At 43.0% G+C, this 17,299-nt stretch overlaps 1 protein-coding gene across 1 annotated transcript in view; it reads left to right on the top strand.

Annotated features, from left to right (window-relative positions):
- The window catches only part of SKAP1 (src kinase associated phosphoprotein 1), a 373,562-nt gene that overhangs the window by 349,705 nt on the left and 6,558 nt on the right, over nucleotides 1–17,299 (top strand). The gene's annotated exons all lie outside the window — the stretch shown is intronic.

The raw sequence follows: 17,299 nt of genomic DNA, 5'->3' as shown, positions 1-17,299 counted from the left end.
TGATAATGGTATCATCAGATCACAGCCTGATCCTACAGTCTTTAGAGAGGGTTTCTTATACAGACTTGTAATTATTTTCGCCCCTTTCACAGGTCACATAGAAAGTTAATTTCAATTGCTGCTAATTTCCGTCCAACAAGAGTGTGGTACTTTAAACCACCCAAAATAATTGGATTCAAAACAAATTTAGGAAATTGAGTGTGTTAGAAAGCAAATAAAAATATCCTTTTGGTAAGGAAGAGGGTGAAAGTAGTAAAAATGGCCTTTATTTTTTTTCTCTCTCCCTTCTTTCCCCTTCACAACTTTGCCATTAAAGTTGCACCTACAGCTAGAAGTTTGTCCGTGAAAAATGGTCATTTTGTTTCTCTGCTCAAAGAATGTTATTAAAATGCTAATTTAAAAGAAAAAGGAGTTAAATATCTAGCGATGGTGCATTCTAATTGCAACCATAATGAGCTCTCTAAATGTGCGTGCCCCTGACACACACAGAGCATAAACAGCAGTAAACAGATCATTAGTACCCGCGTTCATTTATTCTGGCGACCTTACCATGACCCCACCGAGGGTAGGGTGAAAAGCAGGTGGATCTGGCTGTGCCACCCCCTAGAGGGATCCAGGAAATGAAGCTATAAGCGGTTGTCATGGAAACGCCTATGTGTGCAGATGATGTAACACACCGACAGGCTGTAGGGCTTCGCAACTGGGACATTGCCTTCCCCTCGCCGGAACAGTCTTAAGGATTAAATTATTCATTTCTTTAATTCACAAAGCAAAGGAATCCTAATTTTCTTGGTGATGTGCAACTCTCTTCCATTTGTCCAAGGTCTGGAACATGGTGACTTGTCATCCCTTCTTTCTCTCAAACCTACCCAAACTTCCTACATTTCAGCCCCAAATCACTGGATCTGGAAAAACCAAGAGTGGGGAAGGCAGTGGAAATCTGAGACTCAACATCTGGACTTAAAGAGAGAAAAATCAAAGATGTTAAGATAAAATTAGTAACATAGACAGTGTTCCTTTCTGATGGGGCCATGTTTACTGGAGACTACATAGATACCTGTCCTGAACAAATGGCTTTGTTTAGAACAGGACATGGTCAAGCTAGCTAGTACCCAGTGCAGAAAGTGTGAAGCAAAGAGACTACCAGCCCCAAATGAACACATCACCCGAGCAAGGTGCAAGAAAAAGAGATAAGAGAAAACTAGCATCTGCTCCCTCCCTCCCATATCCAATTGAAAGAATCAAGATTAATAAAAATAATTCTTTAGAGAATGATTCCACTCTATCCTACCCTGTTTTGCACCAAACAACCTCAATAACCTTACGGCAACAGTAAAATAACTTTTCTTCTTTTTTTTTAAAGGAAGCAGAAAAGACGATCTCTGGAAATTATTTTAAAATAAAAAATATCCCGGCCTGCATCTACCCCCACCCCCCTCCCCATTGCACTTTAGATGAACCTGTGATATTGTAGCAATGGCCCTTGAAGTGCAGTGGGGAGGTGATTTAGGAGAATATTAAAGGCAATGTGGAGATTCAAGGCGCCTCTCTCAGGGAGATCTGGAGAAATACGCAGCACAGATGGGCTGAGCAGATTAAACATTTCCGTCACATTGTTTCCAAATTGTGTTGTGGTGCCTGAGGCTGGTACTCCGGTCAGAGCAAAACAGAGCAGTGCAGAGCTGCGAGCTGCACAGTTTATGGAATACATATTAATACGCTGGTCTCACATGGTATCACAATTCTATCAGCTCCGAAATGGTGCCATCTCTATTGTTCCTTAATTCTGCAGTTGGCACCTTGTTTTCTCCCATCTGCAATGTGTTTACCTTCCCTTTATCCTTTCTCTGCTCTTCAGGCAAAGTTCAAGTTGGGTTTCTCTTTCCTGACAGTCCAATCTCGCCTTCCTGCTCACCTTTGAAGCTTATGGTTTTTCTGTTACATACACTTTGTTTTACACACACTTCTGTCATTGACAGAGTCCATTTTGTGTGTCCTCCCTACCTCTCTGACCCTGACTTAATCATTATCCACTCACACCCAGTTCAAGACAGTTCAGGACACGAGCTTCAGATATGAGCCTGAAAATCACCTCACACTCAAGTGCTTTTAGGCACTTCATCTAGCTAACACTTTCAATCCCTTCACTCAGAACACTCAACTCTTAGCTAGGGAGTTAGTTGTGTAGAGTTGTCAGCACACTGCCCCCCACCACCCCACACACACACACACAAAAATAAAAATAATGCTTTTGCTGACCACCCCAGCCTTCCCTAGTACTTTCTTAACACTCTTGTGCCTTCATCTCCACCCTTAACTCAGGCCCATAAGTTTCCAGGTTATCAAGTTTCCTAAAACATAATAATAAGGGAGTTGGGCGGTAGTGCAGCGGGTTAAGTGCAGGTGGCGCCAAGGACCAGTGTAAGGATCACGGTTCGATTCCCTGGCTCCTCACCTGCAGGGGTTCACTTCACAAGTGGTGAAGCAGGTCTGCAGGTGTCTATCTTTCTCTCCCCATATCTGTCTTCCCCTCCTCTCTCCATTTCTCTCTGTCCTAACAACGATGACATTAATAATAACTACAATAATAAAACAACAAGGGCAACAAAAGGAAATAAATATTTTTAAAAGATGAAATTAAAAAAAAAAAAAAAAACATGGTATGAAATATCCTGGAGAGGTCACCAGGCTACCTAAGGTTTCATCTAAGTAGCTGGGCTCTAGTCCTTTCACGGGTTCCAGCAGCACTAATCTACTGTCCAACCAACTGACAATTTGCTTTGTCTTTCTGTAATATTTCTTTGTAAAACATTTGTGCCAAAAAAACAGGCACCTTTTTGTCTTTGATGAGCAATTCATGCATCTGGCCTTGTTTTTCCAGTGGTTGGAGGGTGCTAAGTTAGAGCCTTCGATTTATTTAATAATTTATGATATCCTAAGAAAGCGTTTAATTTCCAAAGCTTGGTGTTAGGAGTAGGGAATTTATGAGTCAATCCATAGTAAAAAAAAAAAAAATTACACACATATATATATATATATATATATATATATATATATATGGTGTTTTTAGCTGTCCCTGGAATACTGTGATCTGCCCTGCTTAGGAATTTAAATTTCCAATCTTTACTAATGATAATGTATGATGCACAAGCACTAATAAGAGAAGTAAACAATCATAAACCAATAATTCTGTGATTGATTGGCCTTTCTCATACATATATCAAGCATTTATTGATCTTTCATGTTAGGAGCTGATTGTTCTCTTGAAGAGAAATTCTCTAGTTTATAAGCACTGATATAGTGAACTTTGATTGTTTAGAGAAGCAAGGTATGAGACATTTTTTGGGAATCTTGCTCCACAGAGGCATATAGAAGTCCAAACCAGGGAGTCAAGCGGGTTAAGCGCAGGTGGTGCAAAGCACAAGGACCGGCATAAGACTCCCGGTTCGAGCCCCTGACTCCCCCACCTGCAGGGGAGTCGCTTCACAAGTGGTGAAGCAGGTCTGCAGGTCTGTCTTTCTCTCTCCCTCTCTGTCTTCCCCACCTCTCTCCATTTCTCTCTGTCCTATCCAACAACGACGACATTAATAACAACAACAATAGTGACTACAACCACAATAAAAACCAACAAGGGCAACAAAAGAAAATAAATAAATAAATATGAAAAAAAATTTTTAAAAAAAAAGTCCAAACCAATGTGAAAAGAGATCGTTTCTATTAAGAGCATTCTCGGGAGTTGGCGGTAGCGCAGTGGGTTAAGCGCAGGTGGCGCAAAGCGCAAGGATACGCATAAGGATCCCGGTTTGAGCCCCTGGGTCCCCACCTGCAGGGGAGTCGCTTCACAGGCAGTGAAGCAGGTCTGCAGGTGTCCTCCGTCTTTCTCTCCCCCTCTCTGTCTTCCCCTCCTCTCTCCATTTCTCTCTGTGCTATCCAACAACAACTACATCAGTAACAACAGTAATAACTACAACAATAAAACAGCAAGGGCAACAAAAGAGAATAAATAAATAAATATTTTAAAATTTTTTAAATATAAAAAAAGGGCATTCTCAGGGGAACTGACAATGTCAAACAGCTTGCTCCAAAAGCTATCATATGGATTTGAGTGGAAACTATGAGAAGACAACACTCTTACATTAAAGTTAAAGCTATAGGTCTTGTGACCTAGAAAGTGACTGAGAAATCAGAGCACAGGATTTGCACGCCTGAGGCCCTAGGATTTGATGCCCAGCACCACATGTGCCAAAGAATGCTTGGGTTTCTCTCTCTAACTTTCTCTCATAAAATAAATACTTTTAATTGAAAATAGAGAAATGGTTCTTGGAGAAGCAGATTCTGACGCTGGAGAGTGATACCTAGGAAATTCAGTGTGAAAGAACAAATATACTTGCTTTCTTTTACTATATATATATATATATATATATTTTAAAGGAGACAGCAAGTAAGGAACGTGGCCCGTGGGTTAAAGTTCAGATACTGATGATAAAGATCATTCTGTATACTCCCTAGGTAGCAGCAGTTGACAAACTTTGGAAGGCTCATAAAGCCCTTCAGACTGTATTGAAAGTTCTGGACCTCACCACAGGTCCCAGACTCAAACATACACACAAATTTTTTTTTAATTTTTTATTTATAAAAAGGAAACATTGACAAAACGATAGGATAAGAGAGGTACAACTTCGCACAATTCCCATCACCAGAACTCTGCATCCCATTCCCTCCCCTGATAGCTTTCCCACTCTCTAAACCCTCTGGGAGTATGGACCCAAGGTCATTGTGGGGTGCAGAAGGTGGAAGGTCTGGCTTCTGTAATTGCTTCCCTGCTGAACATGGACATTGACAGGTCGATCCATACTCCCAGCCTGTCTTTCTCTTTCCCTAGTGGGAAAGGGCTCTGAGGAAGCAGAGCTCCAGGACATATTGGTGGGGTTGTCTGTCCAGGGAAGTCTGGTCGGCATCATGCTAGCATCTGGAACCTGGTGGTTGACAAGAGAGTTAACATACAAAGCCAAACAAATTGGTGACCAATCATGGACCTAAGGGCTGGAATAGTGCAGATAAAGAGTTGGCACGGGGGGGGGGGGGGGGCGGGTGTGGGGGGGCTCCATTTTGTAGATAGCTAGTAGGCATATTTTAGTTAAATTCCAAAGGGCCTGTGGCTATACTTTGTTGTTGTTGTTGTTGTTCTTGTTGTTGTTTTCCTTTTGCCCCTGAGCCTGAAATCTGATATGCCAGTGGATCCAAGTTATTGTTTGGGGAGATGATGTCATGGTGGGGAAAAGGACAAGAAAGCTGGATCAGGGAAGAGAGTTGCTCTCTAATATGGGGTATAAATATTGTTGACTGGAAACCCCATTGAATTGATGTGATCTGGGGCCCATAATTAGCTTAGGAGCCTGTGTGACCTCTGCATCCCTCTAGATCTGAGCTCACATTCTGTGGTCATGAGTAGGAACATTCCATGCTGACCCCTTCGGAGGATGGAACATTCTCTACCATTATTGATCTAAGTTGAGGGCAAGGTCCTATGGGGGCCCACAAAGGGGTCTATTTTGTTGTTCCTGATAGAAATGACCGGTAACAATGGAGAGAGGGATTTATTCGAGTTCTAGGCCCATCAAGTCTGTTTGGGAATCTTAGAACTCCTCGATTAGGGCCCCAGCTCACACAAAATTATACCTCAACTTCAAGGAGCTCAAAGATCTCTTCATGTCCATCCACAAGCAGGCAAGAAGTTCATAGACTCCAGTTTAAGAACCTGTGCCCTAGAGGATGGTGATTTCCTTTTGTTGGAACAGCATAGGATTCACTGAGCCTAGAAATTGAATTCTCATCCCAAGACAGGATGGTCATTCCAGGTCATGTCTGTGCTACTCCAGGGGAGCCATGGAAGAGCTTATACAAATAGGAACCAGCAGGGAGGAGAGAAATTAAAATGTAGCAATCATGGAGTAGGGGTATTTAATCTCTTTTAAGGCTTATGATAGGCGCCTGCTGGCTTTCCCCCTGATATCCCCTGACACCTACTGACAGGGTATTTGCAGCACCACACGGGGACTCGAGGCCCTGTGACAGGAGGAGCACTGAGGAGGTCCGTGATAGTCTTCAAACCATAAACAGCAACAGGAAACCATTGGAGGCAGAGCCAAGCTGTGAGACATGCCCGTGGTTGGTGGCCATACTGCTTTTTTGTTTATAGAATTTGCAGTTCTTTTTATGGCAGGTTTGGTAGGGTTGGGTTTTTTGTCTGTTTTTTGTTTTTGTTTCATTTTGTTCTTTCCTTGTTGATAGAGATTGGCAGCATAAATCCTTTTATGGCAGTGTGCAATCCCCCCTACCATCGCTGATGGTAAGCCCTACATCTATTTCAGTTTCACTCAATGCTTTGCTCATGCTTCTCCAACCAGATAATGGAGCCCAAATAGCCAGCCTTCATTTTTTAAGACTACTTCATGGTAGGGGTTCGAGGAGGTGGGGCGAGGTTGGTACTGAGGGAAACAGACGTTTGATCAAGCTTAGAAATGTTTATGATGAGAACCACACATTGCACTACTTTCTAGTGAAAGACTTTAAAAAAAAATGGCAAGAAGTAAGCACTGATGTGAAGGATTGGTTTAGGTTTTTTAAAATAGTTTTTTTTATGTTCTTACCTGAAGTATCTGGTATTAACAGTTTTATGTATCAACATCTTAGCCCTGCTGTACACAGTACAGATAGGCTAAGGAGTAGGGAACCCATAACATTTAACATTGTCACTTGTAGGTATAAAGCCCCACCTTGAAGGAAGAAATGCTTCCAGTTAAGTATTTCAAGTTTCCTGAGAAAGTCTCAGCATTTTCTTCAATCTTTCTAAACATCTGGGCAAAGAGAAGTCAAAGTTTATTGAAAATGTTGATTCCCAGTAATTCAGTTCTTTCTGCCATCCCAAAACCAAAATCTAAGAATCAGCAACTTAATAAAAATGTAGTAAATTTGCACCTCTAGACAAGAGCAGAGTTCATTCAGGGCTGGGGTCTGCCTGGCTAAGCCAGTACTCGCTCCATTTTAATAGTTTAATAAAAATTAGCATAATTAACGAACATCTGTATGATCCAGAGTGGTGCAATTTGGCACTTGGAAACGAGGGCTTAAACATGATTGCTGTGAGTTTAATGTTGTTTTAATTCTTTTTGGCACTGTGCAGTGAAATAAACGTTTGGTGGTGATAGTTCTCGGCCGGATCTCATTTGCATTTTTCTCCCTTTGATTATGAGCAATTGTGGACTCCCCAGCAATTCATCAAAGTAGAAATTATTTTAAAATACCTCGTGGTGTTCAGACTGGGCTGGAGCAATGCATGGGGGGTGGTAGTGAAAAAGAAGACTAGAAATTTTCCATTCATGCTTTAAACATCTCAGCCCTGCAGCCCTTTTCAGATATCCAGCCAGGGGATGAAATCTGGAAAAGACAGTCAGATCCCAAGTCCTGTAGGTGCTTTGATTAAGCTCCCAGGCTTTCACAGCAGGATGCGTATGGTCTCTGAGACTATGCCATCCTCCTTATATGTTTGCCTCTTCTTTTGTTTTGAAGGGCAGAGTTGACTTCACTCATTTCGTTTCTCACCACTGTGGTGCAACTGTTATATCTGTAGTCAGCAGGGTCAGCATTCCCCTCCAGCAAGAGCACACTGACTGGGAGACAGGCCTTTACAGGTGCACTGATCTGCCTTACCCACTTCGTGCTTGCACCCTCTTCAAGTTGGCAAGGAGTACCTTCCCAGGGCTCAGTCCCTACCCCTTGCAATATGAGCGGAGGGTGGGGGTGCAGAGCATGAGTCAAAGTTTGGAGTCTTAAACACCTCCTAGGGAGAGAAAGCCCTGCCTGAATCCCGCAGTGAGGTGAAGATGACAGCATCTGGCAGGTAGAAAGTCACACTTTACACACATGTTTAAGCAGGTGGACTTTGATCAGAAGAATCTCAGACAATATTGTGACCAGCCTTTGCCTTTGAGGCTGCAGAAAAGCTGAAACTAGAATTTTTATGAGTTATACAGCAAGAGAAGTCAAGTTATGTGTGTTCCATTCACAGTAAGGTCTTTCTAGCCATGTGCCAAAGCAAAGCAACACTACAAGAAAAATTCAAGGCAGAAACTTCCCTAATGTTATTTTTTTATTATTTCCCCCCTAATCATAAGGTTGGAAAATGAACAGTAATATAAGTTGTACCAAGAGAAGCTTTAAAATGTTCTTAGCACACTTGCATAGTTTGCTGCTTTTTTTCCTTTAGGGTTATTATGCACTGTGAATCCACTGCTCCTGGAGGCCATTTCCCCCCCTTTTCTTAGACATGACAGAGAAATTGAAGGGGGAAGATAGAGAAGGAGAGAGAAAGGCACCTACAGACCTGTTTCACCATTTGTGAAGTGTCTCCTCTGCAGGTGGGGAACCAGGGGTATCCAACCCAGATCCTTGCATTGGGTCCTTGCACTTCCTACTATATGCACTTAACTGGGTGTGCCACCACCCAGCCCCCAGTAGTATCACTGTGTGTGTGTGTGTGTGTGTGTGTGTGTGTGTGTGTGTGTGCGCACGCGCGCATGCGCGCGCGCGCGCCTCCAGGGTTATTTCTGGGACTCAGTGCCTGCACTACAAATCCACTGCTCCTGGAGGCCATTTTTCCCATTTTGTTGACTTTGCTGTTGCCCTTGTTGTTGCTGTTACTGTTATTGTTGACATTTTTGTTGTTGTTGTTGGATAGGACAGAGAGAAATGGAGAGAGGAGGGGAAGACGGGGGGGGGGGGAGGAAGAAAGATAGACACCTGCAGATTTGTTTCACTGCCTATGAAGCAACCCCCCTGCAGGTAAGGACTTGGCAGCTCCAACCAGGATCCTACATTGGTCCCTGAACTTCATGCCCGACCCACTAGTCTCACTTCTTATGGCTCTTGAGACTCTCTTCATGGTATTTAGGGAGCCATCTGGGAGAAACTGTCTCCAAAGGCAGCTGCTCTTTTCATGCCACAGCCAGCTCAGTCACCAAGGGAATACCTTGGAGTTAGTTGTAACTAAATCTACTCAGTTGAGAATATAAATCCTCAATGCCGCCTTCATTTCTTTAAAACCTCATTTAACAGGTATTGTTCTTGGTCCTCTTCTGTGCCAGGTACCGTGCTGAGATGCCACAGCAAACAAAACCAACAAGGTCCTAGCTCCCACACAACTTTCCTTCTAGTACCTGGTATGAGACAAATGTAGGCAGCATACAAACAGGATGATGAGCTCAATTCTAAGGAAGCACAGGAACCACAAGGCTGGGGTCCCCACACAGTGAGAGAAGCAAAGAGAGTCTTCTTTTTATTATTATTATTTATTTATTTATTCCCTTTTGTTTTCCTTGTTGTTTTATTTTTGTAGTTATTAATGCTGCCATTGTTAGACAGGACAGAGAGAAATGGAGATAGAAGGAGAAGACAGAGAGGGGGAGAGAAAGACAGACACCTGCAGACCTGCTTTACCGCCTGAGAAGCGACTCCCCTGCAGGTGGGGAGCAAAGAGAGTCTTCTAGAGGAATTGTGATGGATGGTTAGAAGAGGACCCCAGGGGCTGGGCAGCAGCTGCGCAGTGGGTTAAGTGCACGTGGTGCAAAGCTCAAGGACTGGCGTAAGGATCCCGCTTCAAGCCCCCAGCTCCCCACCTTCAGGGGGGTTGCTTCACAAGTGGTGAAGCAGGTCTGCAGGTGTCTATCTTTCTCCCCCTCTCTGTCTTCCCCTCCTCTCTCCATTCCTCTCTGTCCTATCCAATAACAACAATAACAACCACAACAAGGGCAGCAAAATGGGAAAAATAGCCTCCAGGAGCAATGGATTCATAGTGCTGACACCAAGCCCCATGATAAACCCTGAAGGCAACAAAAAAAAAAAAAAAAAAAAAAGAGGGCCCCATGAAAGGGAAGAGGGGAGTGAAAGATAAACAAAGTGAAGTCTCCAAGGGACGTAAGCTTGTGGTCCTTAAGAGTATTTAACTAAAGACCCATTGAATTTAGGGGGTAAAATGACAGTTCTTTAGCAATGAGTGGGACCAGGTCCTGCAGGGGCTTGTCTACCTAATTAAGTAAGAAATTGACAGTAATGGGAGTCGGGCGGGCACAAAGCACAAGGCTGGCGGAAGGATCCCGGTTCGAGCTCTGGCTCCCCACCTATAGGGGAGTCACTTCACAGGCGGTGAAGCAGGTCTGCAGGTGTCTATCTTTCTCTCCCCCTCTCTGTCTTCTCTTCCTCTCCATTTCTCTCTGTCCTATCCAACAAGGACAACATCAGTAATAATAACTAATAAAACAACAAGGGCAACAAAAGGGAATAAATAAATATTTTTTTAAAAAAGAAAGAAATTGACAGTATGTGTCTCTCTCCCTCTCTATACCTCCCTTACTCTTGATTTCTGGCTGTTTCTATCAAATAAATAAAGATAATAATTTTTTTTTTTTAAAGAATACTTACTTCCAAGTAAAGCAATAACATTATCAGTGTGCGTTTTGGAAAGACTGTAACAGAATGAAGAACAGTAGATTGTAAGGGAACAAGAATGAAAATAGAGAAAACAGTCTGGAAATATCCACACCATAGTTTTCATGAAAAGTGGCAGTAACATGGTCCAGGAGGTGGCACAGTGGATAAAGCATTGGACTGTCAAGCATGAGGTCCTGAGTTCAATCCCTGGCAGCACATGCACCAAAGTGATGTTTGGTTCTTTCTCTCTCTCTCTCTCTCTCTCTTCTCCTATCTTCTTCATGAATAAATAAATAAATAAATAAATAAATAAATAAATAAAATCTAAGGGGGGAAAGAAGAAGTGGCAAATAGATGAATTCCAGCAATGTCTTTGAGAACTAGAAAAGAAAGGTGAACTTAGGAAGAACTCTTTTTTTATTATTATTTCTTTATTGGGGGATTAGTGTTTTACATTCAACAGTAAATACAATAGTTTGTACATGCATAACATTTCTCAGTTTTCCACATAACAATACAACCCCCACTAGGTCCTCTGTCATCCTTTTTGGACCTGTACTCTCCCCTTCAGCCACCCCAGAGTCTTTTACTTTGGTACAATACGCCAACTCCAATTCAGGTTGGAAGAACTCTTAATACTTTTGACTTGTGCCAGTCCCTGTTCAGGGCACCATTTGCTGGACTAGCTTCACGGGCGGGAGACAGACGACCAGGGACTCATGGCTGAGCTGGGAATGCGGTTCAATCTTTATGGACGAGCGGGGATGCAGTTCAACAATCTAATCTCTTCTAATCTCTCTTCACTAGAAAGCCCTGTATTTTATATTTCCTGAGGCGGAAGTGTCAGGAAGAGGAAGTACGTAGGATAGGGGGTGGGGAGAAGGAAAATAGCTCGTGAACCAGTGGGGATTAAACCAATGAAAACAGTGATGATGTAAATAGACCACAGCCTCAAGCAATGCAACAGAAGGGGTCTTAGAAGCAGAATTTAGAAGCAGACCAACAGACTTGGGCTAACTGAGAGTACTGACACACTCATTGGAATAGAGAACACAGGAGATAAAGATAATTTGGGAGTGACAGTGGAGATAGAGGTAAGACAATGTATTCAATTCAGGACATGTTGAGTTTGAGCACTTTGGCAAACTTGTACTTGTTTATTGGGACCCAGCATTGAGTTCTGGGCTGAAGTTGTGGTTTTGAGTCATTAAAACAAACTTGGTGGCAGGGCCAGATGGGGTTGCACCTAGTTGAGTACACGTTACAAAACAGACATGGTGACTAAGTCACTGAGGTACATAATGCTACTAAAGCAAAGTGTATCAGGTTAAAAGAAGGCCAGAACAGGGAGTAGAGCAGTAGTGCAGTGGGTTAAGCACACGTGGCGCAAAACTTAAGGACCAGTGTAAGGATCCCGGTTCGTGCCCCCAGCTCCCCACCTGCAGGAGCGTTGCTTCACAGGAGGTGAAGCAGGTCTCCAGGTGTCTATCTTTCTCTCCTCCTCTCTGTCTTTCCCTTCTCTCTCCATTTCTCTGTGTCCTAACAACGACCACATCTATAACAGCAACAATAATAACTACAACAACAATAAAAGGGCAACAAAAGGGAATATAAATAAATATTTAAAAAGAAGAAAAAGGCTAGGATAGAACCCTGGAAAACAAACTCACTAAAAGTAAGGGTAGGGAGTCGGGCAGTAGCACAGCAGGTTAAGTGCAGGTGGCGCAAAGTGCAGGGGCCGGCTTAAGGATCCTGGTTCGAGCCCCCTGCTCCCCACCTACAGGGGGGTCACTTCACAAGCAGTGAAGCAGGTCTCCAGGTGTCTATCTTTCTCTCCCCCTGTCTGTCTTCCCCTCCTCTCTCCATTTCTCTCTGTCCTATCCAACAACAACATCAACAACAATAACAACAATAAAACAAGGGCACCAAAAGGGAATAAATAAATATTTTTTAAAAGAAAAATATATAGGAAGACAGCAGACCATTTAAATGAAATATATCATTTTTAAAAAAGAGAAAAAAAGTAAGGGTAGATGAAGATGAACTTGAAAGAGTGAGAAAAGGCAAAAAGAGAGGTAAGAGGGAAATCAGGAGAGTATAATTATAATAGGAATTAAAGAAAATATCTTAAGAAGAGTCTTCAGGGGGAAAGCTTCAGTAGTGGTGGAGCACTGTTGCAGCTGCCTTTCTCCCTCTCTCTCTATTTCTCTGTCTCTATAAGAAAAAGGAAGGAAGGGGGACAGGTGGTAGCACACTCAGTGAAGTGCACAAATCACTAAGCACAAGGATCCAGGTTCAAGCCCCACCTCCCCACCTGCTGAGAGGCCACTTCATGAGCAGTGAAGCAGGTCTGCAGGTGTCTGTCTTTCTCTCTCCCTGTCTTCCTCTCTTCTCTCGATTTCTCTCTGTCCTATCCAACAACAATGGCAGCAATGGTAACAATAGCAGTAATAACAACAACAAGGGCAACAAAAATGCAGGGAAATGGCCTCCAGGAGCAGTGGATTCGTAGTGCAGGCACCGAGCCCCAGCAATAACCCTGAAGGCAAAAATAAATAAATAAATGAATATGTAAATATGTAAGGTGCTGTGAATTCATAATGTCAGCACAGAGCCCCAATGGTGCCTAAAAAAGGGAGAAAGAAAGAAAGAGAGAGAGAGAGAAAGAAAGAGAGAGAGAGAGAGAGAGAAAGAAAGAAAGAAAGAAAGAAAGAAAGAAAGAAAGAAAGAAAGAAAGAAAGAGGTAGGGGGGGAAGGAAGGCTTAATGCCTACACAGTAACTCCAGCACTTCCAATGGTCATTTCTTTTCCTTTTTTTTTTTTTTTTTTTTTGTCATATATATAGAGAGAAGTAGAGAAGGGAGGAAGACACCTGCAGCATTGCTCCACCACTATTGGAACTTGCCCCCTGCAAGTAGGGATCCGGGCTTAAACTCAAGTCCTCATGCATAGTACCTTGCACTCTACTGGTTGAGCCACCACCTGGCCCCACCCTATTCTTTTTTTTTAAATACTTAAATATTTATTTGTTAGGACTGGGTGGTGGCACACTTGGTTGAGTGCACATGTTACAGTGCTCAAGGACCCAGGTTTGAGGCCCTGGTCCCCGTTGCAGGGGGAAAGCTTTGCGAGTGGTGAAGCAGGGCTGCAGATGTCTCTCTGTCTCTTTTCCTCTCTGTCTCCCCCTTCCTCTTGATCTCTGATGGCCTCTATCCAATAAAATTAAAATATAATAAAAAATTATTTATTTATGGCAGAGAAAGAGGAAAGGGAGGGAGGTAATCCGAGCAACACTAAGGCCCATGTGATGCCAGAGATCAAACTCAGGACCTCACGTTTGTGAGTCCAGCACTGGAGCGAATGTACTGTACTGCGCTACCTCCTGGACTGCAACGATTTCCCATTCTTAAAGTTGGTTTGTTTGTTTCCTTCAAAAGAGAGATGTTTTCTGACACTTTCAGGCATAGTCCTAAAGTGTCCAGCATCTACTATACTTTTGAACTCGTCTATAATCAGGAAACTCCATTCTCAACCCTGTGACCACCTCTTGTTTTAGGTGCTTAAACCCCCCTTTCTTGTTTGGCTCACTCTGTCCTTTCTGTCATTGTGATGTACCTTTCAGCTTCTCGCCTTTTCTTTTTTTTTTAAGTCTTTCTCTCTTTTTTGCTGTTGTTGTTGTTGTTGTTTATTTATTTATTTATTTATTTTTACCAGAGCACTGCTCAGCTCTGGTTTATGGTGGTACAGGGAATTGAACCTGGGACCACAGAGCCTCAGGCATAAGAGTCTGTTTGCATGACCATTACGCTATCTTCCCCACCCTCAAATTCCCACCTCTTCCAGGGAAAGAATATAATGTTTTGAACACCTCCTATGTATCAGACACTTTTAATTGTCCCCATTTCTGCAACACCACTTATATCCCCACAGCTTAGCAGAGTGGGGTGAAACAGTGGTGATATTATCGCTCCTCTTGCAGAAGAGGAAGTTACAGCTAGGTCATAGGATCACATGACTGCTAAATGACCAAGTGCAGATTAGACCCTAGTCTGTCTGACTCCAAAGACCATTACTCTATACTATAGACTCCCAGAGAACAAGCACTGTTCTGACTCATCATTACGTATATATCACGGGAACTCAAATAGCACTTTGCACATAGAAGATCCTTGGTAGGGGGTCGGGTGGTGGCGCAGTGGGTTAAGCGCATATGGCGCAAAGCACAAGGACCAGCGTAAGGATCCCGGTTCGAGCCCCCAGCTCCCCACCTGCAGGGAAGTCGCTTCACAGGCGGTGAAGCAGGTCTGCAAGTGTCTGTCTTTGTCTCCCATTCTCTGTCTTCCCCTCCTCTCTCCATTTATCTCTGTCCTATCCAACAACAAACAACATCAACAATGGCAATAATAATGACCACAACAAGGCTACAACAACAAGGGCAACAAAAGGGGGAAAAAATGGCCTTCAGGAGCGGTGGATTCATGGTGCAGGCACCGAGCCCAGCAATAACCCTGGAGGGGAAAAAAATAAGATCCTTGGTAAATATTATTGATTTGGGCTATGACCTGACTCCTCAATATCTTTAGTGTTCTGCCCAACTTCTCTGAAGAAGCCATTCCACTCTGCTTGGAAAAAGATCTGCTCTTCAGTTTCAGCAATGGCATTAAATTAATTGTTTACAATAAAGAAAGGAAGCCGGTCAAACAAAAGTAGAGTTTGCTTTTCTAGATGATTTTATGAAATTCAACCATTTCAAAGACAAGAGATAGCTTACCCAGTAAAGTACCAACCATGTCATGCAGGAAGTTCCAGGGTTGAGCCCCAGTACCTCATGGGAGAACTATGGCACCAGGCAAGCACCACAAGTGGTGGAGCAGCGCTGTGATGTCTCTTCCTGTCTGTTTTCCTGTCTGTCTCTCTCTGAAATAAAATGGAGGCCAGGCAGTGGGCCACCTGGTTAAGAGCACACACTACTGTGCAGAAGGACCCAGGTTCAAGTCCCTGATCCCCACCTGCAAGTGGAAAGCTTCATAAGTGGTGAAGTAGAGCTGCAGGTGTTTATCTCCCTTTCAATCTCCCATCTCCCCTCGCAATTCCTCTCTGTCTCTATCCAATAACAAATAAATAAATAATTTTAAAAAGAAAAAAAATGTTGGCCCAGACAGTGGGACTATATGAGGCCCCATTGCTGCTAAAAACAATAGTTTAAAAAATAAAATATAGGGAGTTGGGCGGTAGCGCAGCGGGTTAAGCGCAGGTGGCGCTAAGCACAAGGACCAGCGGAAGGATCCCGGTTCGAGCCCTCCGCTCCCCACCTGCAGGGGAGTCACTTCACAGGCGGTGAAGCAGGTCTGCAGGTGTCTGTCTTTCTCTCCCCCTCTCTGTCTTCCCCATCTCTCTTCATTTCTCTCTGTCCTATCCAACAACAATGACATCAATAATAACTACAACAACAAAACAAGGGCAACAAAAGGAATAAATAAAAATAAATAAAATAAATAAATAAAAAATAAAACAAAATATAGGTGCCTGGAGACTGTTTGCCTGGTAGAGCGTACACACACACACACCCCTTTTTTATTTCCTGTTGTTGTCTGGTAGAGCACACCCTTTACTAAGCATGCTGACCTGGATTCAAGTTCCTGGCACCATCACAGGATAAGCTTCATGAAGCAGCACTGCTATCTCTCTCTCTCTCTCATCTGATATTGGGTGGGTTGTGGGGAGTAATGATGCTTAGGTGAGAAAAACAAAAGGCAGCCTGGGATGTGGCACAGTGGGTGAAGCACTGGGTTCTCAAGCATGAGATCCAGAGATTGATCCTTAGCACTGCATGTGTCACCATGGTACTGAGGCTCCCTCTCATAAATAAATACTTTTATTCTTTATTTCTTTAATTAATAAGTTAGAATATTTTAAAAGTCAGTGGTCCGGGAGGTGGCGCAGTGATAAAGCTTTGGACTCTCAAGCATGAAGTCCTGAGTTCGATCCCCAGCAGCACAAGTGCCAGAGTGATGTCCGGCTCTTTCTCTCTCCACCTATCTTTCTCATAAATAAATAAAATCTTTTTTTAAAAAAATAATATTTAAAAATTCAGTAAAACTGCATTAAAAACTCACAAATATTGCCCAAATCTTCTTTCCTCATCAGTTATGTTCATAAAACTGGCATTTCTATTTAAAGTCTCTCTTTTTAAATTAGTGATTTAATATTGATTTACAAAATTATAAGGTAACAGGGGTATAATTCCACACTGTTCCCACGACCAGAGTTCTGTGTCCCCATTCCCTCCACTGGAAACTGCAGTAGTTCTCCCAAAATGAGGATATGGGTTAACTATTATTTCTATCTATCTATATGTATATGTATTTGCCCATCTGCTCTATGATCCTGCCCTGCCTTCTCTTCCTTTCTAAATCACATGTCCTTTTTTTTTTTCCCCTCCAAGTCCTGATAGAATTGAAATTTAGAGCTCTATGGCCATCTTCCCCTAACATTTATCCTTCTGGGACTAAAATTCTTTTTTTTTTTTTTTTTTTTTTGCCTCCAGAGTTATCACTGCGGCTCAGTGCCTGCACTACGAATCCACTGCTCCTGTGGCATTTTTTTTCAATTTTTTTTTATATTGGACAGAGAAATTGAGAGAGGAGGGGGAAACAGGGAGAGAGAAAGACACCTGCAGACCTGCTTCACCGCTTGTGAAGTGAACTCCCTGCAGGTGGGGAGCCAGGGGCTTGAACTGGGATCCTTGTGCATGGACCAAAATTCTTTTTGGGGTGCGGAGGGTAAAAGGTCTGTAATTGCTTCTCCACTGGAC

This window comes from Erinaceus europaeus, chromosome 12 (assembly GCF_950295315.1).
Source record: "Erinaceus europaeus chromosome 12, mEriEur2.1, whole genome shotgun sequence".
NCBI classification, from domain to species: Eukaryota; Metazoa; Chordata; class Mammalia; order Eulipotyphla; family Erinaceidae; genus Erinaceus; species Erinaceus europaeus.
Note: the sequence above shows the minus strand (reverse complement) of the source record. Positions and strands in the feature narration are given on the sequence as shown.